The following is a 23,077-nucleotide window of genomic DNA, read 5'->3' on the forward strand; positions in this document are numbered from 1 at the left end:
GACCATCTGCTTCTCTCCCACTCCCACAGCCAGTGGCTTGATTGGTTTGAGCACTGGGCCACGGACAGGATAACTCAGCTTGATTAGAGCATTGACCCAATGGTTCCCCAGTGGATCAGAGTGGGGGTGCATGCAGAAATCTGTCCCATCCTCTCACTTCAAAACAAAAACAAGGCAGGCCCTGGCCGGTTGGCTTGGTGGTAGAGCGTCGGCCTGGCGTGCGGAAGTCCCGGGTTCGATTCCCGGCCAGGGCACACAGGAGAGGCACCTATCTGCTTCTCCACCCCTCCCCCTCTCCTTCCTCTCTGTCTCTCTCTTCCCCTCCCGCAGCCAAGGCTCCATTGGAGCAAAAAGATGGCTCGGGCGCTAGGGATGGCTCCTTGGCCTCTGCCTCAGGCGCTAGAGTGGCTCTGATCGCGACAGAGCGACGCCCCCGAGGGGCAGAGCATCACCCCCTGGTGGGCGTGCCGGGTGGATCCCGGTAGGGCGCATGTGGGAGTCTGACTGCCTCCCTGTTTCCAGCTTCAGAAAAATGCAAAAAACAAAAAACAGGCTGCCCTGGCACATTTACACTCTTGGGAGCACATGCTCACCGTTCTCTTCTTCCTCTTCTTTACCCCAAGGAGTCTTACCTTGTCTTTCTCTTCTCTAAGCTCCAAGGGCCCTCCCTTTGCAGTTGTAACTTGTTTCCTAAACCTAATACAGCTCAGCTGGTTCATTTCTACCTCTAACTTTCTCAACTTTCTTATAATTTGAAGAAGTAAAACTAATAAAATGGGATGCCTATTTCTTCAGGTGGCTGCCTGTTTCCATGGACCAGAAACCATCACAACTCAAGTATCTGGAGCCAGCCTCCGCACTAGTCGGTGGATAGATTCCTTTTCCCATCCCTGTAGTTTACTACATTAGAAATTACTCATCCCAAGTAACAACAGTGACATTTTAGTGCATTCTCAGCCCATGCTGCTTTATTGCCAAAATATATATATATACACAGGTGCAGAGTTTCCACTCTTAAAGCAGTTCCTTTTTACATCAAAGAATAAAATCTTTCCTAAAATTCCAAAGATGCATAGATTAAAAAGCGCAAGCTACCTTTTGTAATACTTTTAACATTCAATGAAGTACTTTTAACATTACTTATACCAACTGTGCAATGCAAAGATGTAGAACAGCAAGTAACAGTGTGGAACAACTGTACTTAACAGGACAGTACATAAAACTATAATGAGGGTACTCTAGTGTGAATCTTAAATTACAAGGGCTGATTTTAAGGTAAGCTCCAAGATGACTGCTGTTAAGGAGTGATGTATTGCCAGAATACCTTTCTTATCCATGGAAGAAAAATATATTTTAGTCGATGGCAATGCTGAACATCACCACAGGAGATAAAAATCTTTTGAAAATTGTCAATAACCCTAAAAGGAAGGAAAAAATCTAATAGGAAGCAAAAAAGTTTTTTTTGAAAACTTTTTAGATTTTATGTATTCATTTTAGAGAGAAGAGACAGAGAAAGGGAGAGAAGGGGGAGGAGCAAGAAGCATCAAATTTCATAGGTGCCTTGACCAGGTAAGCCCAGGGTTTTGAATTGGCGACATCAGTGTTCCAGGTTAACATTTTATGCACTGCGCCACCACAGGTCAGGCCTCAAATAATTTTTAATATGTCTTAGTTGGGAACAGTTTAAAGAAACTATCCTTAAATTTTCATTGGTTTCCTTGGCTGACAGACATGCTATTAATAAGTGGCAAAGAAAATTTACATATGTGATTATTACACCTCACTTCTTGTACTTCAGTGGAGACCAAACACTGCAATAAGTCTAATTCCATTCTCATTACTGGAAAGTTAGCATTACACTTAAATATCACCAAAGCTATACAGAGTGAAATCTCACAGCAAAGTGTCTAGTCTAATCCTGTTTAGGTCTCTTTCAAATATAATTAATTCCATTTACATTATTTATAATCATTTGTACTTAGGATTAGTCCAAAGTCAGGAATCGTCTAAAAAATGTTAAGCTACTTTAAGAAACAAAGTGTGAAAACCTCCTGTTTTACCTGGGATCAAAAGCTTTAAGGCAACAAATTATTCAATCTGACCAAAACATCAAGAATAAAAGGGGAGCCCTGGCCAGCTGGCTCAGTGATATAGTGTCACCCTGGCATGTAGATGTCCCAGGTTCAATTCCTGGTCAGGACACAAAGGAGAAGCAAACATCTGCTTCTCCACCGGTCCTCCCCCCAGTCATCTCTACTTCCACAGCCATGTTTTGATTGGTTAAGAGCGCCTGGGGGCAAGAAGCCTCACCTCAGGCGCTAAAAATAGCTGGGTGGTGAGCATGGCCCCAGATGGTCAGCCACTGGCCCCAGATGGGGGTTGCCAGGTAGATCCCCAGTCTTGTCTATCTCTCATCCTCTCACTTGGAAAAGAATAAAACTCTGGCTATTAGAAAAAATAAAATATTTTGTGTAATACAGTAACAAGAGAAATCAAACCATAGATATATTAATAGTTTCAAGACTATTTCCGCAAAACAGAAGTTTCTTTTGCTGCTGGGAACCTTTATGGCTGGTCAACACCAGTACCTTCCAGAATTGCCTAGTTACTTGAAAATCCTGAAACATTTGAAACATTGCTTCTATTTACTTCCAAGATACTAGTTATGAGATGCAAACTTAAGCCAAATAAAATTTATCGAACAAAACTTACACCTAATTATTTTACATACTCCACACTGGTGTTCCCTACTTTCCTAGCCTTACTGAAACTCTGCACCTTTCTGGTTATAGCCGTAGCAGCTTATTTATTCCACATGCTTAGTTTGTGCCTTTTGCATTATTTTTAAACATGCTTGCGGACTAATGGGACCAGACAAGAGGTTAGAGGGTGATGAGCACTGTTATGCTCTATTCCTGACAGTTTGAATATCTTATAGTTGCCCGTTTTTTCTTCTAACTCCCATTTTCAATGGAAGATCACCTTTAATTAGAAAATGAAAATAATCCAAAAAAACTTAAAGTCTTGGTTTAAGTCTCTATTGCTTCATTATTAATAAATGCATATATATAGATATAAAATTACTAGGAACCCCATAATGCTGGACACTTTCAATCATGCATTAGAATATTAGTACTGCACTCTAAATAAGAGTTATAATCCTGCCACTATTGCATGCACTTTCATCCAGACCCAGTTTTAATAAACATGCAAAGTGAACTCCTTGATTCGGAGGAATCAGAAAAAATAACAAGGATACATGCAAAGTTTCAACCAAAAATGGGGGTTAACAGATTGCTTAGAAATGCATTCAGGTGCTCCACATCTATCACAATGCTACTTTGGAATAGAGGTACAAAAGTCACACACACACACAAGTTAAACTTAGGATCACTATTCAGTTATAAAAGGCTAAATTGCAAATCCTGGTCCTCCTAGGTAAAGAATGGTGTAAAAACTCTGGGAAAAGAAAGACTTGAGAGATGCACAGTCTTCTGGAGCAGTAAGTTTTCTTGGCCATTTACTGACTGCTATAGCAGAGGGAAGCGTAAGTGGTGTAGGGATTCTGAAGATGCTCTCAGAATGGTTTCTTTTCTGATTCACATTAAGAGTATTACCTGCACAGGGTAAAGGAGTTTATGAATAGCAGAGCTAATACAATGTAAACTCAAAATCAATGCCCTGAAATTTAGCACAGCCCTCTGCTTTTGAAAACTGTTGGAAAGGGATCCTTCCGAGTATGGTATGATTAGTAGCCAAGCAATGTTCTGAATAACCTAGAAGTAACTCGCTTGCACCAGCAGCACCATGATAATGTAAACTCCTGGAGGCCAAGGGTCTCTTCATATTTTGCATATCACAGGTACACAAATAGTAAACATGAGATCACAGCAATGAAAATTCACTGCATACTTTGAAACTACAAAAACTTGCAGCACATTTTAGCATCTGGAACTATACGTGGCTGTTAAGGGTCATCTTTAATTGTTCTAAGTAACTAAACTGTTGACATCACAGTAATACACCTGGTGTCCTTATGATCATGCAGATGTGTGAATATTGCTTGGTTATTCCAATGTCTCTAACACCAACTGGTGGTTTATAGGACATTTAAAGAGGAGTTATAATCAATTTAATATAGCCTCCCTATCCTCTGGAGTTGCCATATAAGAATTAAATATTCAAGAGGCACTATTTCCTTAGATCTTCCCCACTTATCTTTTAGGTTTTTTTCCCCTGGCAAAACTAGGGAACATAGACCGAGTCTTTTCAGGGACCTTCAAGGTGCTAAATGGCCAAGATGACATGAGGTAAAAGGGAGTAAGATATCACCCTCATCCCATTATTATGTCCTGATTTGAACTGTGTGATTCCTCGGATCAAGAAACTAGTTTGCCGGGTTCTTGTTAAAATAAGCAGTCACAGGCCTAACACATCTACATTATGACAAGACTTAAAAAACCAACATACTGTCTGGCTGTTCCCTTCAATTCTTTTGTTTTACACCTTTAAATCTTAACTCCCCTAAACTAACTACAAGCATTGGAAAGCCAGGTATTTAAGTTCTTGTTCTTTTCAATCCTAAAGACACACAAAAATTTGCTTTGGAAAATGTACCCAGGAAACTAATGGAGAAAGATAAGGTGACAAAAGCAAAAAGTGTGCTATTAGCCTGATACTAAAACAATCATCAACAAAATCCCCACATGATTCATATACATTCATAGTTTTAAAAGTATCTTTTATATGTTCTTTATCTAGAACATCTTTTTCTTTTTGTGCAACTCTGTTGACCACAGTGGCTCACCAACTAGTAATACTTCTTCTACTATACAACCTTGCTAATGCAGCTTACTATACATGCCAAAACTATTATTGCTCCAAAAATCTACCTCCTAAAAACTAGTTTGGTTTATGGCTTTTTTTTTTTGCAATAGGAAATATCCTTTTGTATATACTGTGCTATTTTGCACTCATTACCTTTTCAGAGGTATTTTTCAAAAAATGTTTAAATGTTTTTCAGAAATGGGATTCTCACAGGTGCTAACTACTTGAGCCAGGAGTGCAACTATTTAAGAGTACACTATGAGACGTTAAACCTGGGTCCCTGGAGATCTGCTGCAAAAAAGTCTAAGATTGCTTGTACACACCATACACCACATTAAAAGTTTTGCATTTCCTATCATACTAACTGTAGAACCTGTGTCAATAAATCCTGGACTCTCCTAATACTGAGATTAAAATAAAATAAAAAATCACCTCAGAAACCTGCCATTTCCAAGTTCTCAAGGCAGTTTTTAGAGGTAGGAATTTTTCTACAGTAAACTATCTTATGTTTTCAGAACAAAATAACTTTTGTCTACAAGTAGAAAAGTGAAGGCTGTCTGAGGCAGCTTACTATCACCAATCAAGAGTTATTATATGCCAACCTATGTTAAGACTCCATTGGCTACATTACCAATTCCATGAAAAGGTCTGGAATCCCGATATACAATTCAGTAAATTTGGAAATACAAAAAGCCCAAAACTAATTTAATCCAGGATACTTTGAACTACCGACACAGGGCATGCTGCAGAAAGGAAGTGCAAAGGGTCTGCAGATTAAAAAAGCACCCACTTAAGCAATTAACATAGCATTTCAATAAGACATGCAAAATAATCTGATGCTAAACGAGTAGGAAAATAACCTAAAAGACATAAAATGTGAAAACAGCATAAGAACAATCTCACCACAAAGCAGAAATCATGAAATGGGGCCACATTTTGATTTGAGGTTCCATAAGACACAAACGCAGCTTTTTCTAGCTACCTCATGGAAAGTTTAAATATCCTCAAACACAGTATTTCATATTGCAACCCCATATTACTATTCATAAATGAGTCTTTTTGGCCTAATCTCCTCTTCCTAGGGAGAAGATGAATACAAAAAAATTTTTTTTTACCTTTTTTTAGATTTTATTGATTTTTAGAGAGAGGGGAAAGAGAGAGAGAGAGAAAATGGTGAGAGAAGTGGAAAGCACCAACTCATAGTAGTTGCTTCCCATATGTGCCTTGACCAGGCAAGCCCAGGGTTTCAAGCCAGTGACCTCAGCTTTCCAGGTCGATGCTTTTACCCACTGCGCCACAAGTCAGGCTGGATACAGAAATTAATGAAAAAAGAAAAGGTCTAAATTTTCTACTTTTTACACTATTGGTTATCATAATAATTCATCCTGAAGTTATTACCAGGCACATGCACTAACCCCTAACGTGGCACTACAGTATCCTACCAAGCACTAATGCTTACAAAACTATACACATCTCAAAATGGAAGACATTGGTGATTTTGTTGTTCTGAAACAACTTGTAACATTTGTCCACAAGTATTAAAATATACATATATATATTCCTATTGCACGTATCCCGTTTTTAACTTAAAAAAAAAAAAAAGACTGCCAGCTAACATGAATGAGCAAAGGAAAGGAAGCAGGCAACTATATACTGAGGCTTAGTCCTGCCTAAAGTTTTAACTTTTGCCATCAAAACAGACCAGGAAAACAACATAAGATATATTAAGAGACCAGTGGGCAAGTACATCTGGAATATACTCATTTTGTTAAATGCTATGTGGTGACAAGATGCAGAAACTTGAAAAAGCATTAAACGGTGGTTCTCCTAGCTGTGAAACGAAAAAGCATACAGTAAGCAGAGAAGCCAAGTCTGATACATACACAGACAAGTGGACCAGAGATGTTTCACTGGTACTCAGACCACACCGTCCTTATTTCCTGCCAAATGACCCTACCCAAAAAGTTGCCAAAAAAGCACAAGGAAAAGGGGTAACATACAACTGAAGATACTAATTCTTGATATAATATTCTCAATATATCAATGGGACCCATGTGTATAAATACCATTCTGTCCTTAATTCCAAAAATACTAAAATAGCAAGAAGTGCCTGGGAAGTTACTTAGAGAGAAATTTAAGTTACCTTTACTCAGTTACTTCTATGCTTTACCACTCAGAAATTGCCCTCAATTAAAGAATATCATACTTTATATAATTATTTTTACTAAAAACCTTTCTTATGCCAATTCAAATTGGTCGGTCAATTAAACTAATCATTAAGAGTGCTCACTAATTTCCCTTTTGGATAGTTCTACCACTCTTTAAATTTTGATAAATCAGCCATAAGTTTTCATCATCATAGCATGTATGGCCATGGGGAAACATTTACTAAATCACAGGCATGTTCTGGGATGATTTGTTCTTGGTTTCATCTAAGAAGGTTCAAATTCTTTCTCTAATCACAAAGACTCATAAAGGTTTCATTCTTCTTTTGTAAAGACCTGACAATTCATACACCGGTCCTCTGCTGATTTTGAAGAACAGCTTTACACACTAATCTATTCATCATATAGTTTAAATTTTAAGGGAAAGGAAGATCCACATTTCTTACTGGAACTATTTTTCTTGAGATATTTTTCAGACCTGAATTTCTTCTAAAGCTATACCAATGTGACCACAAGTCTGGAAACATTGCTTCTGAGGCCCATTCTTTGATGACAATGGGAAAAGTTACCTGAGTCCCAGAGTTTGCAGCTTAACACTACAGCTATCATTTACATAGAAAAAGAAATCAATCACTCAAGTACTGATTTTGGGCCAAAGAATAAAGTTATTTATGCTTTAAAAAAAAAAAAGAGCTATATAATGTAAAATGCCATAAAGTCAGGTGGAACTATAAGGCATTTTTTGCTTTTCTTAGAAGGGAGTTACATGGAAAGTGTTCTCATTTTCCCCCTGTACCTCCAAGTCCAAATTGAAGGCAAGTTACACTGTAGAGTCCATCACATCTTCTGAACAGAAAAATCATTCATGCCACTTTTCTTCCAGCCACAGCAGCATGGAAAAAGTCTCAAGTGCTATGTAAGACTCCACAAAAAAGAATGAATTTGTAATATAGCAGCCTTTCATCCTAGGGAAGTGAGTAGGGTTCCATCACTGGATTCAAAATTTTTGTTTCTTTTTACCAACTTTTCAATTTTTACCAACCTAAGCATGCATTCATAGGTTAGCATCTGCACAATATGGTCCTTTCTTAGAAGAACAACAAAAAAACCATTTAAAAATATCAAATGTCCAAAGACTTCTGAGAAAGAATGTTTTTTTTTCCTAGGAGAAAAATCCCTCTTCTTGTCCAAAAATACAGATTTAACACGTTAAAATATGTATTTATACAGAGACTGTGATGGTTTCTTCACATGTGAAATTAACATTGCGACATTTTGTTTTTATGCTTATCATATCAAAGGTTTCGTTGCAAGATTGGACTTTTGTTCTTATCCAGTTAATCTATGTCAGAGGATGAGCCAGGATTTATATATTTATATATAAATATATATATATTTCTTTTAGCATCTCTTTCATTTCAAATTACAACACATATTTGGGATTTACTGTTCCAGTCTCAACTGTGCTTATGATAGTGGATAAAACTGAAAGACACTAAAAAGAACATACACACACAAAAAAAAACACCTGATGTCACCCATACTTGCTATTTATAGTCATCTTGTTGGGAACACAAAGTAAAAAATTCACAAATACCACCATCTAAGCACCTGTTTCAAAATTAAATATCACCCTTCAGCTTGCAAAATAATTTCTTTACAATTAAGCAAATAGCAGAAGAAATGTGTCACTTCTTCCTTTCTTCCCAGAGAAGTTGGCAGGATGACTTCTTCATAGGAGCATCTCTGTGTTGAATTTCAGAGGTGGGAAAAAAAAGTAGCCTTTTCCAATCCAAATCATGGAGGTAATGTGTAGAGAAGAGACATCCACAGTTCAAGATTAGGGAAAGTGGCTGGATAGAAGAAGCAGGACTACCCCACTCCAGGAGACGACAAATACCTAGTAATACAAAATAAATCAAAAACAGGAAGATTAAAGCAGGCACTTCTGTATGAGCTCACTTTTAAAAACAGCACTTGCCTGAGCAGGTGGTGGCGCAGTGGATAGAGCATCGGATTGGGATGCCGAGGACCCAGGTTCGAGACTCTGAAGTCGCCAGCTTAAGCGTGGGCTCATCTGGTTTGAACAAAAGCTCACAAGCTTGGACCCAAGGTCTCTGGCTCCAGCAAGGGGTTACTCGGTCTGCTGAAGGCCCACGGCCAAGGCACATATGAGAAAGCAATCAATGAACAACTAAGGTGTCGCAACGAAAAACTGATGATTGATGCTTATCTCTCTTTGTTCCTGCCTGTCTGTCCCTATCTGTCCCTCTCTCTGACTCTCTGTCTCTGTAAAAGAAAAAGAAAAAAGAATCTGTACTGCACTCCAAATTTGATGTCCAAATGCTCAAGACTCAAAACTGTATGAACCACTTAATTTGAATTCTCTAACTACATAAGGCCAACATTGAACAAGAAAAATTTTGTAAAATGTAAGTAAAATAATATGTACTGTATCATGATAACCAAATGCAAGCATGTAAAAACATTAGCAGTTCACTGTTTCTAAACATAACACTTGTTAAACTGCAAGGATCTTCAAAAGTCAAACAAAAAAAGAGAAATATTGTTTAATTCCACTTACATGAGGTACCTAGAAGAAGCAAATTCAGAGACAGAAAGTGGAATAGAGGTTACTAAGGGCTTGGGGGGGAGGGGGAATGGAGAATTACTTATTAATGGGTAGGGGAATTACAGATTAATGAGGATCTGTTTGGAATGAAGAATAAGGTCTAGAAATAGGTGCAATTGAATTGCACATTTAAAAATAGTTAAAATGAACCTGACCAGACAGTGGCGCAGTGTATAGAGCATCAGACTGGGACGCAGAAGACCCAGGTTCAAAACCCCAAGGTCACCACCTTGAGTGTGGGCTCATCTGGCTTGAGTGCAGGGTCACTGGCTTGAGCTCAAGGTCACCAGCCGTGCTGTAGCCCCCCAGTCAAGTCATATATGAGAAAGCAATCAATGAACAACTAAGGTGCCACAATGAAGAATTGATGCTTCTCACCTCTCTCCCTTCCTGTCTGTCTGTACCTATCTGTCCTCTCTGTCTCTCTGTCACACACACACACACAAAAAATTTAAAATGAGTCTGACCAGGCGGTGGTACAATGAATAGAGTGTAGGCCTGGGATGCTGAGGACCCAGGTTTAAAACCCCAAGGTCACTGGCTTGAGCACGGGCTCATCAGGCTTGAGCGTGGGATCCTAGAAATGACCCCATGGTCACTGGCTTGAGTACCCCCTACCCCAGGTAAAGACATGTATGAAAAAGCAATCAATGAACAACTAAGATGCCACAGCTGAATTGTTACTTCTCATCTCTCTTGCTTCTGGACAGGCTGTCCCTCAATCTCTCTCTCACTAAAAAAAAAAAAGGTTAAAAATTTTGTTATGTATATTTTATAATAATAAAAAATATCACAGATGCATATCAATAGCTTAAATTATCCTGGCTTATAAAAATGGCCAATAGTGATTAGCTAACTATTCTTCCTAGCCCTCCATCTTTAGTGTGTCACATATATAAACTTGTATCTATATTGTACATCTATATCTATACACACACATAAATACCTCAATTCTAAACTGAATTTGAATAACCTCTTCTGGTTGAAGACAAGAAAATTCTGATTCAAAACCTATGAAAGGCAAGTGTAAATTAATTGAGGATCAAATCAGGAGGAAGAGAACTATAGAATTTGCACTCATTACCAAAGCAGCAGTAGAACAAAGAGGAAAAAATAGAGCCAATTCCCAGACAGACCTTTAGAACCCTACAAGCAACAGGGCTGTTTCATTATATAAACTTACTCAGGGTGCTTCAAAGCTTGCACCAGCCACTAGAGTCAGGCAGCTAATTCTAATGGCAAGATAATTGGCATTAATATTGAGGTTTTTGGAAAGAAAGATATAAACTCATTCTTTCCAGAACATATAATCCAAACAAGCACAAAACAAGCCTTTAAAAAGATCACCTTTTTTGTCTGGCCTATGGTGGTGCAGTAGATAGTGTCAACCTGGAATGCTGATATACCAGTTTACCATGGGCTCGCTTGGTCAAGACACACACATAAGCAATGAGCAACTAAAGTGAAGCAACTATGAGTTGAAACTTTTCACTCCCCATCCTTCTCTTTCACCTCTCTCTGTAAAATCAATAAATAAAGGCTTTTCCCCTCTTATTATTAAGTGAGAGGCAGAGACAGACTCCCAAATGTACCCTGATCGTATCCACCCAGCAAGCCCCCTATGGGGCAATGCTCTGCCCATCTGGGGCTGTTGCTCCAGTGCTCTGCAATTGAGCTATTTTAGTGCCTCAGGTGAGGCCATGGTGTCATTCTCAGCGGCCATGGCCAACTCACTTCAATGAGCCATGGGTGTGTGTGTGTGTTTAGAGGGAGAGGGAAAGGAGAAGGGTGGAGAAGCAGATGGTCACTTCTCTTATGTGTCCTGACCGGGTATCGAACCTGGGACTTCCACATACCAGGTGATGTTTTACCACTGAGCCAACTGGCCAGGGTCTTTTCTTAATAAGGAACCTACCTTGATTCTTTTTTTTTTCATGACAGAAACAGTGAGAGAGTCAGAGAGAGGGACAGATAGGGACGGACAGACAGGAAGGGAAAGAGATGAGAAGCATCAATTCTTCATTGTAGCTCCTTAGTTGTTCATTGATTGCTTTTTCATATGTGCTTTGACTGGGGGCTACAGCAGAGTGAGTGACTCCTTGCTCAAGCCAGAGACCTTGGGCTTCAAGCCAGTGACCTTTGGGCTCAAGACAACGACCCCGCTAGATGTGTCCGTGCTCAAGCCGGTGACCCTGGGGTTTCGAACCAGGGTCCTCTGTGTCCCAGTCCAACACTCTATCCACTGCATCACCGCTTGGTCAGGCAGAACCTGCCTAGATTCTTTCAAAAACATATCCCTTCAGCAATGCTAATAAAAATGCATACATTTATTGTATATAAACTACATCCCCCAAACAATCTGTATTTTAATATTAGGAAATAATATTAGAGTATCATAAGCTAGTATTTTCTTCAAAACACCCAATTACAGGCCATGGCTGGATGGCTCAGCAGTATTGCATTGGCCTGGTCTGCGTATGTCCCAAGTTTGATTCCTGGTTAGGGCACACAGGAGACGAGCCCGTATGTTCTTCATCTCTTTCCTTTTCGCTTCTCTCTCTCTCTCTCTCTCTCTCTCTCTCTCTCTCTCCCTCTCCTGCAGCCATGGCTCGACTGGAGCAAACTGGCCCCAGGTGCTAAGGATGGCTCCGTGGCCTCCACTTCAGGGGCTAAGAAGAGTTTCGTTGCTGAGCAACAGAGCAATGCCCCAGATGGGCAGTGAATTGCCCCCTAGTGGGCTTGTTGGGTGGATCCTGTGGGGGCGCATGAGGGAGTCTCTGTCTGCCCTCCTCTCACTAAATAAATAAACGAAAACAAAAACACCCAACTACACATCTTAGACATGACTATTCAATTTTATACTCTAAGCACACACATATATGTATCACAAACTGTAGGACCCTTTTGAAAACTGAATAGCTCAATATAAAAGCCAAAGTTCTGACCAAAGAATACACTACAATTCCCACAAGATCTATACCATCCCCTTCCACCATATCTTCTCCGACCCCAACTCTGCATCTCTCCTCACCACAGTGGACTACTTGCTCTTCTGGAATGTAAGTATGCTCCTATCTTACAGCTTCTGTACTGCCTATTGCCTTTGTGAGGAGACCCTTCCCTGGGTACCTGCATAGTTACTCCCATCATCTTTAATGCTATTTTCTCAGTGAAGCCTATTTTCAGTCTCTAATTAAGATTACATTGTCATCCCCCCCCCCCATTCTACCCATAGACACACTCCCACCATCTCCCTTTACTCTGCTCTACTTTTCTTTTTATCCATTGCAAGGAACACTAGCTCACCTACATAAGGTACTTACTATGTTTCTCATTTACTGTCTTGTATAAAAATGTAAGCTCAACCAGGAAGGAACCTGTTTTGTTCACTGATGAATCCCAAGCATATGGTGTGACCTATCACAGTAAGCACTTAATAAAAATTTGTTGAATGAATGAGAATCGCAGGCCCCTTAACCCATTTATGCTGGAGGTTGAAATTTTTGAAACTCAGTTCTTCAAAAATTTTCCAAAGAGTCACATCACTTTCTTTTAAATTTTTTTTTTAAGATTTTATTTATTGATTTTTGGTGGGGGGAGAGAGAGAATGAGAAGCAATCCTATGTGCCTTGACCCGGCAAGCCCAGGGTTTTGAAGCATGACTTCAGCATTCTAGGTCGATGCTTTATTCACTGCGCCACCACAGGCCAGGCTCACATCACTTTTTGACAAGCTCCCAGCACGCCAGTATCTGCAGCAGTGACTAACTCTGTGTACCACATGATATTGTGTGAAAAATCAGATCTCTGCGATGACCTCGAACAGTAGGATATAAATAACTCCCATGTCACTACCATTCCAATAACGGAACATGAGGCACAAAAGGGTTAAATACTCTGAGCCAACATGAGTTAAAATTAAAATAGACATAGGTTCTAGAATTAAAAGGAAACTACAACTATGCACTCTGACTGACAAAACACAAATACCGTACATTCCTGTAAAATTGGTACCTTAGTAGTCACTTTTGGGTCTTTCACATCACTTATTTAGTGCTGTTGATTTTATACAAAGTATCTTTGTATTAGAAATTCTGACCTATTGGGAGGATGGAAAGGGAAAACAAATTTCAAAGCAGTAAGTACTAGGCCTAGCCAGGTCTGAGTCAAATGACTGTGTGCAAGTCAGCTTCTAAAATGGTCCCCAGTTATTGCTGCCTCCTGGCAGTCACACTTTTTTATACTCCCCTCTAACAAAGCATCCGGGTTGACTATGTGATCATTGTATAATAAAGAATTTAACTGGCCTTTGCCCCTCGTAGGTAGACTCTAAATTCTTTTTTACAATGAATGAGCCGGTGGAAATTAAAGAACACACTCCAAAATAACCAATGGGTCAAAGTAATCACAAAGGAAATTAGAAAATATCTTAAGACAAAAACACAATATACCAGAACTTGTGGGATGCAGCAAAAGCAAGATGAGTGAAAGGTACAGCTGTAAATGCATACATTTTAAAAAAAGAAATTTCAAAGCAACAACCTAACTTTATAGAAAGAGAATAAACTAAATGTAAAGCTAGACAGAAAGAAGGGGGAAAAATTAGAGCAGACTTAAATAAAATAGAAAAAATAAAGAAAATCAACAAAACCAAAATGTGGTCTGACAGGGTCATGGGAACCCCTAAATTTGTAGCCAGTTGATCCGCCATTCAGGAGGCCTTGAAATCCTCCAACATGCAACTGGCATTTAAAGTGAGGGCAATCTTGTTAGGAATCATGCCCTTTGACTTGTGGGGTTCTATATTAACTCCATATGGTATCAGAATTATATCAAAGTACATTAGTCAGTCTCAAAATAGTGACCAAAAGAAGGATGAGGAAGTAACAGAGTGACTTCTGAGGCAAGGTCATTGGTGGAACTCTGACTTCTGCCTTGTTGTCCTGGATTGCTTTGGGGGTGGGGAGGGTGCCAGCTATCGTATATGACGGCACTCGAGCAACCCTGGAAGAGGCTGACATTGGAAAGAGCCGAGGTTTTCCATCACTACCATCAATCTGTCAGCCATGTGAATGAGCCACCATGGCATTAGAGCAGATGACTGCCAACCCAGCCAATATCCTTTTTTTTTTTTTTAAAGCGAGAGAGAGCAAGAGACACCAACAGAAAGGAAGAGAGATGAGAAGCATCAACTCATAGTTGCAACACCTTAGTTGTTCACTGATTGCTTCCTTATATGTGCCTTAACCGGGGCCTCCAGTCAAGCCAGTGACCCCTTGCTCAAGTCAGTGACCTTTGGGCTCAAGCCAGTAACCATGGGGTCATGTCTATGATCCTAGGTTCAAGCCAGTGAACCCATGCTCAAGCTGGCGATTTTAGGGTTTCAAAACTGGGTCCTCAGCATCCCAGTACAACACTCTATCCACTGCGCCTGGTCAGGCCCCAGCCAATATCTCGACTGTAACCTTGTTAAGAGACTCCAAGCCAGAAACCCCTAGCTAAATTGATCCCTAATTTCTGGCCCACATAAATCTGTGAGAAATAATAAATGTATGCTGTTGTGGGTTTTTTGTTTGTTTGTTTGTTTTTGTATTTTTCTGAAGTTGGAAACGGGGAGGCAGTCAAGACAGACTCCCACATGAGCCTGACCAGAATCAACCCGGCGTGCCTACCAGGGGGCGATGCTCTGCCCATCTGGGGCGTCGCTCTATTGCAACAAGGGCCATTCTAGTTAGGCCCGAGGCAGAGGCCACAGAGCCGTCCTCAGTGCCTGGGCCAACTTTGCTCCAATGGAGCCTTGGCTGCGGGAGGGGAAGAGAGAGACAGAGAGGAAGGAGAGGGGGAAGGATGGAGAAGCAGATGGGCACTTCTCCTGTGTGCCCTGGCCAAGAATCGAACCTGGGACGCCTACATACCAGGCCAATGCTCTACCACTGAGCCAACCAGCCAGGGCTATACTGTTGTTTTAATCCACTAAATTTTGGGTAATTTGTTGGGCATCAATAAATAAGTAATACACTTTGCTTCCTTTTTGTGTGTGTGTGACAGAGACAGACAGAGAGGAGGACAGATAGGGACAGACAGGAAGGGAGATAAGAAGCATCAAATCTTCATTGCGGCTCCTTAGTTGTTCATTGATTGCTTTCTCATATGTGCCTTGACCGAGGGGCTATAGCAGAGTGAGTAACCCCTTGCTCAAGCCAGCGACCTTCGGCTCAAGCTGGTGAGTCTTGCCCAAACGAGATGAGCCCGTGCTCAAGCAGCAACCTCGGAGTTTTGAGCCTGGGTCCTCCGCATACCAATCCAATACTCTATCTACTGCACAACCGCCTGGTCAGGCACACTTTGCTTTCTTGAAGGACATGGGAGTTGAATACTTTCTATGAATACTCTTTGCTATATAAATATTATAGTAAATTCAGAACACATCTCGCAGCTCTGCTAGATAGCTCAGTTGGTTAGAGCTTTGTCCCAAAGCACAGAGTTTGCCAGTTTGAACCCAAACAAGGGCATATACAGGAACAGATTGATGCTCCTGTCTCTCTCTTGCTCTCTCCTTCCCCCTCTTTAAAATCAATAAAAAATAAACATAAAATAAAAAAACCGCCTGACCAGGTGGTGGCACAGTGGATAGAGTGTCAGACTGGGATGCAGAGGACCCAGGTTTGAGACCCCGAGGTCACCAGCTTGAGCGTGGGCTCATCTGGTTTGAGCAAAGCGCACCAGCTTGGACCCAAGGTTGCAGGCTTGAGCAAGGGGTTACTTGGTCTGCTGAAGGCCGCGGTCAAGGCACATATGAGAAAGCAATCAATGAAAACTAAGGTGTCGCAATGAAAAACTAATGATTGATGCTTCTCATCTCTGTTCCTGTCTGTCTGTTCCTATCTATCCCTCTAACTCTCTGTCTCTGTAAAAAAACAAACAAACAAAAAAAAAAACCCACACACCTCACAAAAACACAATGCATATCACTGTCAATCAAATTATGTATTTGGCCCTGGCTGGCTTGCTGGCTCAGTGGATAAGAGAATCGGCTGGTGTATGGTATCCCAGATTCAATTCCCAGTCAAGGCACACAGGAGAGGCAATCATCTGTTTCTCCACTGCTCCCTCTCCCCCTTCTCTTTTCCTCTTACCCTCCCACAGCCAGTGGCTCAATTGATTCGAGCATGGCCCTGGGTGCTAAGGATAGCTCCACTGGAGCGCATCAGCCTTAGGCACTAAAAATAGCTCAGCACTAAGTATCAGCCCTAATGGGGTTGCCAAGTGGATCCTGGTTGGGGTGCATGCGAAAGTCTGCCTTACTATCTCTCCTCCTTCTCATCTTAAAAAAAAATTTTTCCCCCCAGTCTCAGTCTTATTGTTTTTAAAAATTTTTTATTTAGTCAGTGAGAGGAAGGGATATAGACAAACTATAACATTGAGCTGTTCCTGAATGTGCCCTGACCAGGTATTGAACCAGCAACCCCTGCACTTTGGGATGATGTGCTAACCAACTGAGCTATCCGGCCAGGGCCTGGTTGCTCAATTGGTTAGAGCATCACCCTGATATACCAAAGTTGTGAGTTTGATCCCTGGTCAGGGCACAGGATCAACCAGTGGATAATCAGATCAATGTTTTTCTCTCTCCCTTCCTCATTCTCTAAAATCAATCAATCAATCAATCAATCAATAAAAAAAACTGTTGGACTTGTTGAACAGTTTCTACACCCCAATAGAGATAGACTATACAAATATAAAATTACTACCTGAGCAAAAACTTAAATTCTCAGTCATTTATCAAATATTTATTCAGTGCTTTGTTTCTTTGGATATTTTAAATTATTTACTTGAAAGGTAACATATGCATATGATAGGAAAAGGTACAATAGGGCATACAGTGTTACTTACATATCCTTTTAGAGATATTCTATGGCTATATAACATCCGTGTAAGATTTATTTCATACCACAAATGAAACACACTATACACCTGGTTCTACATCTTGCTCCCCCCCCCCCTTTTAAATAAATGATTTTACTAATTTTTAAAGAAAGAGAACGGGGGAGCAAGAAGTATCAATTCATAGTTGCTTCAGTTAGTTATTCACTGCCTGCTTATCATATGTGCCTTGACCAGGCAAGCCCAGGGCTTTGAATTGGTGACCTCAGCATTCCAAGTTGACACTTTATCCACTGTGCCACCACAGGACAGGCTCTTGCTTTTCCCTTTAATGTATTTGAGAGATCATTCCATATCTAGAATTAAAGATACCTTGTATGTACAGAAGCACCTACATTTATTTACATCCATTCTAGCTAGATGGGAATTGCTATCAATATTGTGCTATACCTCCCTGGACGGATGGCTTGGTTGGTTAGAACATCATCCCAATACACAGGGGTTGCTGGTTCAATTCTCCATCAGGCACATACACAAAGAGATCAACGTTTCTGTCTCTCTTTCTCCCTTCCTCTCTCCCTAAAATCAATTAAATATATATATATATATATTGTGCTATATACCAATGTCAAGCTTCTATAAATGTTGACTGCGACTTAAATCTAAATCTAAGCAATAAAGCCTCCCCTCTAAAGGTACATAATAAAGACTCTATCACTAAAGGGCATTTTGCCCCATCAGTTTTTATTACTTTTCTTTTTTCATTCTTTTTTTCTTTTCTTTTTTTGGAGACAGAGAGAGGGACAGATAGGGACAGACAGACAGGAAGGGAGAGAGATGAGAAGCATCAATTCTCTGTTGCAGCACCACAGTTGTTCATTGATTGCTTTCTCATATGTGCATTGACCTGGGAGATCATAGCAGATCATAGCAGAGCAAGTGATCCCTTGCTCAAGCCAGCAACCCGCATTCAAGTTGGTGAGCCCACGCTCAAGGTGGCAACCTAGGGGTTTCAAACCTGGGTCCTCTGCGTCCCAGTCCAATGCTCTACCCACTGTACCACTGCCTGATCAGGCTATTCCTTATCTTAATTGAAATATATATTTGGAGTTTTTTTACTTACTTTTTCCCAATTCTTTTAAACTCTGGTATAATACACGTAACATAAAATTTATCATCTTAACCCGTTTAAGTGTTCAGTTCAGTAGTATTAAGTACATTCGTATTATTATGCAACCATCATCACCATCAATCTCCAGAATATTTTTCCTCCTGCAAAAGTGAAACTGTAACCATTAAATAACTCCCATTTTCCCTCACTGCAATCCCTGGCAACCACCATTCTACTTCCTGTCTCTATGATTTTTGACTACTCTAAATACTATAACTTTTGTAAGTGGTATACAAGATTTTATTTTATTTATTGTATACGAGATTTTAATCCTTAAAGCAGTTGTATTTTGCCTGACCAGGCGGTGGTGCAGTGGATAGACCGTCGGACTGGGATGCAGAGGACCCAGGTTTGAGACCCCGAGGTCGCCAGCTTGAGCATGGGCTCATCTGGTTAGATCAAGGCTCACCAGCTTGAGCCCAAGGTCGCTGGCTCGAGCAAGGAGTCCCTCAGTCTGCTGTAGCCCCCCCCCCCCCCCCCCCGTCAAGGCACATATAAGAAATCAATCAATGAATAACTAAGGAGCCACAACGAAGAATTAATGTTTCTCATCTCTCTCCGTTCCTGTCAGTCCCTATCTGTCCTCTCTTTGACTCTCTCTTTCTCTGCCACAAAAAAAGAAAAAAAAGCAGTTGTATTTTGAAGGATTTTCATAAAACACAATCAAGGTATATGACTATGTAGATTTGAATTGCGCCCTCCCCAAATTCATGTTCAAGTCCTAGGACCCTGTGCCTCAAAATGTGACCTTATATGGAAATAGCGGTTGCAGATGTAATTAGTTAAGATGACGTAATACCGGAGCAGATTTGGCCCCTAATCTAATCTGACTAAACAGAATTTAGGGCACGTGCACATACACACGCATGTGTGCACACGCACGCACACACACACACACACACACGAAGAATAATATGTGAAGACTAGAGTTATACTGCACAAGCCAAGGAACCACCAAAAACTAGAGGGCCTGAACAGATCCTTCTCTAGTACCCTCAGAGGGAACATGGCCCTGCCAACACCTTGATTTTAGATGTCTGATCTCCAAAACTGTGAGGCAATAAAATTCTGTTGTTCTAAGTCATGTTTGTAGTACTTTGTTATGGCAGCACTAGGAAGCTAATATAGTGGGTATGAACACTATTTTATAGGTATTGTAATTGAGGGCACATACCACCTCTTGCTCACTTTTTTTTGTGGGTGACAGAGACAGAGAGAGTCAGAGAGAGGGACAGATAGGGACAGACAGACAGGAAGGGAGAGAGATGAGAAGCATCAATTCTTCGTTGTGGTACCTTAGTTGTTCATTGATTGCTTTCTTGTATGTGCCTTGACTGGGGGCCTACAGCAGACCGAGTGACCCCTTGGGCTCAAGCTGTTGAGCCTTGCTCAAACCAGATGAGCCCACGCTCAAGCTGGCGACCTCAGGGTCCCAAACCTGGGTCCTCTGCGTCCCAGTCTGACGCTCTATCCACTGCACCACTGCATACCTGGTCAGGCCCACCTCTTGCTCTTTGAACAATAAAACCTACTCTACTTATGTGGTAAAATCATAAGATATCAATACTTGGCACAAAATCGACTCATATCTAGGAATATTAAAGAACTGAAAAGCTTTAAAAATTAAAAGATTGAAAAATCAATCTATAATTAAAACTTAAGCCTGACCTGTGGTGGCGCAGTGGATAACGCGTCGACCTAGAAATGCTGAGGTCGCCGGTTCGAAACCCTGGGCTTGCCTGGTCAAGGCACATATGGGAGTTGATGCTTCCAGCTCCTCCCCCTTCTCTCTCTCTGTCTCTCTCTCCTCTCTCTGTCTCTCTCTGTCTCTCACCCTCTCTCTCTCCTCTCTAAAAATGAATAAAGAAAAAAAAAAAAGAAAAAAAAAAACTTAAGTGAATATATTCTAAAATATGCCTCATAAAATTTATATTTTATCTGTTGCAAGTCATTTTTTTTTAGCCCAATAAAAATAATTGATTTGGGCCCTGGCCGGTTGGCTCAGCGGTAGAGCCTCGGCCTGGCGTGCGGGGGACCCGGGTTCGATTCCCGGCCAGGGCACACAGAAGCGCCCATTTGCTTCTCCACCCCCCCCTCCTTCCTCTCTGTCTCTCTCTTCCCCTCCCGCAGCCGAGGCTCCATTGGAGCAAAGATGGCCCGGGCGCTGGGGATGGCTCCTTGGCCTCTGCCTCAGGCGCTAGAGTGGCTCTGGTCTCAGCAGAGTGACGCCCCGGAGGGGCAGAGCATCGCCCCCTGGTGGGCAGAGCATCGCCCCTGGTGGGCGTGCAGGGTGGATCCCGGTCGGGCGCATGCGGGAGTCTGTCTGACTGTCTCTCCCCGTTTCCAGCTTCAGAAAAATACAAAAAAAATAATAATAATAATAATTGATTTGGACAAATGATTAAGTCTTTCTTTTTTTTAAATACTTAATGCATTGCTATTGCTGAAAATAAAAGGTTAAGCTTCAATATCAATTTTTAGTCACTTTTAATGTTCATCTTGTTGGAGCTTATGGTTTATGTTCCACTTCTACCTAGATATCTTCAAGCTGTTCAAACAGTATTTGGAACCCTTAGCCATTATCATTCACTTACCAAATCCTGAGTTCAGAATTTTTCTTTTCGAGATGAATATTAAAGCACCCAAGAGTCAAGGAAATTTTTTTCCTGTGATAAGGAAAAATAAAAAGTACATTACAGTAAGGACACAGCCCTCACTTGTGCTATATGCATTCTTCAGCAAAATTATTCAAATGAATCAAAACCTATTCAGATATAACAATCACTGGCATTAATTTTATAAAGATATCAAAACTCTTGGAGCAGTAGTTCTCAAATTTTTATGGAACACTGTCCCTTTTGATGATGATGCTATGGATTCTCTTCTCTCCACAAAAGACCTTTGCTTTAGTATAGATGACCACTCCCCTCTGTAAGGGATGGATGTTCTTCCTTTCCTTTGAACCGTATCTTTCTTCTCCTAGATGAAAGGAGGAAAAAAAAACTACTACTAAAAGCAACAGAAAGATATTATTTAAAAGTCCTTTATCTGATATTTTCAGCTCTACTAAATCCATGGCCAGCAAAGACCATACCAGAAACATTCATTTGTATTTCGACTCAACTAACGTACCAGTTTTAAACTGGATTCACCAATTCAGAAACCTAACAGGAACCTTTCCCAGGATTTAATTGAAAAACCGACTGAGAGGTTATAAAAACACAAATTACAAAAACAGATATCACATAATGTTAAACGAGAACCGAATACAAATGCCTACCATTATACTTAGTAATCCCACTACATTGCAAAAATTACGTTCCAGTATTTCCCATAACCTCATTCTCTCTACAAATAGAAGTAAAATCTGTGCAATGGCCCTAGTTCTGGGAAACAATGACGGAGAATTCTACGGGGACCTGGAGTCTGCGGAGATTAATGCGCCATTAGGCAATTATGAGGTCACACGTGGACAAAGCTGATTAAGCTTTTCAAAGGTTGAGGTGGGAGTGGGTACAAACGGATGGAGGCAAGGTGGAAAGGGGGCGTGCACCACACAGACTGAAATTGAAATCCTAGGGGCAACCTGTTAGACCGAGTCTCAAGGTCAACGGACCAGGGGACACAAAATACTCAAACCCGCAACAGACCTGGACTGATACCAGAACCTCAGGCAAAACAGTGATCACAAAGCCGTAAGTCAGGGAGTATAAATCAACAAAGATATTCTTCAAAAGATTAACCGATGCCGGCGGAGCGGCTACCAGACATACACCGGCGTGGGCGCAACCAAATCTACCCGGCCACCAAAGGAATGATACTGGGGAAGACAGCGGCAGGTCGAGGACCGAGCAGTGATGAGACACACCCCGGAAGGAGGGTGCGACGGCCCTGGGACAGCTCCGGAGGAAACCCACGCCCGGCCGAAGCCCGCGCCGGCTGCGGGCAGGCTTTGCGCGCCCCTGTAGCCACGCGAGGTTGGGATGCGCCACTTCTTATTGTTCCCGGGGCCGCTGGCTTTCTCGGCTTACCTCGCATGAGCCAGCAGAAACACATGGACTTCCCGGAGGCGGGCCCACCCCCGGCCCAAAGGCCGGCTCGCCGAGACAGAGAGACCTCAGTCCGCCATCTTTGCTTCTTCACAAGTCCGCCAACCCTGCGGTGGCCAGTTTCCACAAACCCCGCCTCTGTCGCTGAGTACTGATTGGATAGTGACCTGCGCAGGCGCACTCTCCTTCCGTTGTTGGTTGGTTGGATGTACGTCAACCGATAGTGCTAGATACATTCTCTTCCATCCGTTTTTTTGTTGCCCTGCGTCCCAGGTTTGAAGTAATTGGGGGAAATGCGTTTGCAATTTATTTTTTAGGGAAGTAAAATTATTTCCGCGTAGAAATCGGGTTAC

At 41.3% G+C, this 23,077-nt stretch overlaps 1 long non-coding RNA gene across 1 annotated transcript; it reads right to left on the minus strand.

The window, feature by feature from the left end:
• Positions 1-2,561: 2,561 nt before the first annotated feature.
• Positions 2,562-22,855, minus strand: LOC136335847 (uncharacterized). Its single transcript, XR_010731318.1, has 3 exons — positions 22,707-22,855; positions 21,270-21,341; positions 2,562-8,892 (listed from the first exon to the last, which is right to left on the minus strand). It is a non-coding gene; the product is annotated as an uncharacterized lncRNA (long non-coding RNA).
• Positions 22,856-23,077: the final 222 nt, after the last annotated feature.

The sequence above is a fragment of the Saccopteryx bilineata genome, chromosome 4 (assembly GCF_036850765.1).
Source record: "Saccopteryx bilineata isolate mSacBil1 chromosome 4, mSacBil1_pri_phased_curated, whole genome shotgun sequence".
In the NCBI taxonomy this organism is placed as follows: domain Eukaryota; kingdom Metazoa; phylum Chordata; class Mammalia; order Chiroptera; family Emballonuridae; genus Saccopteryx; species Saccopteryx bilineata.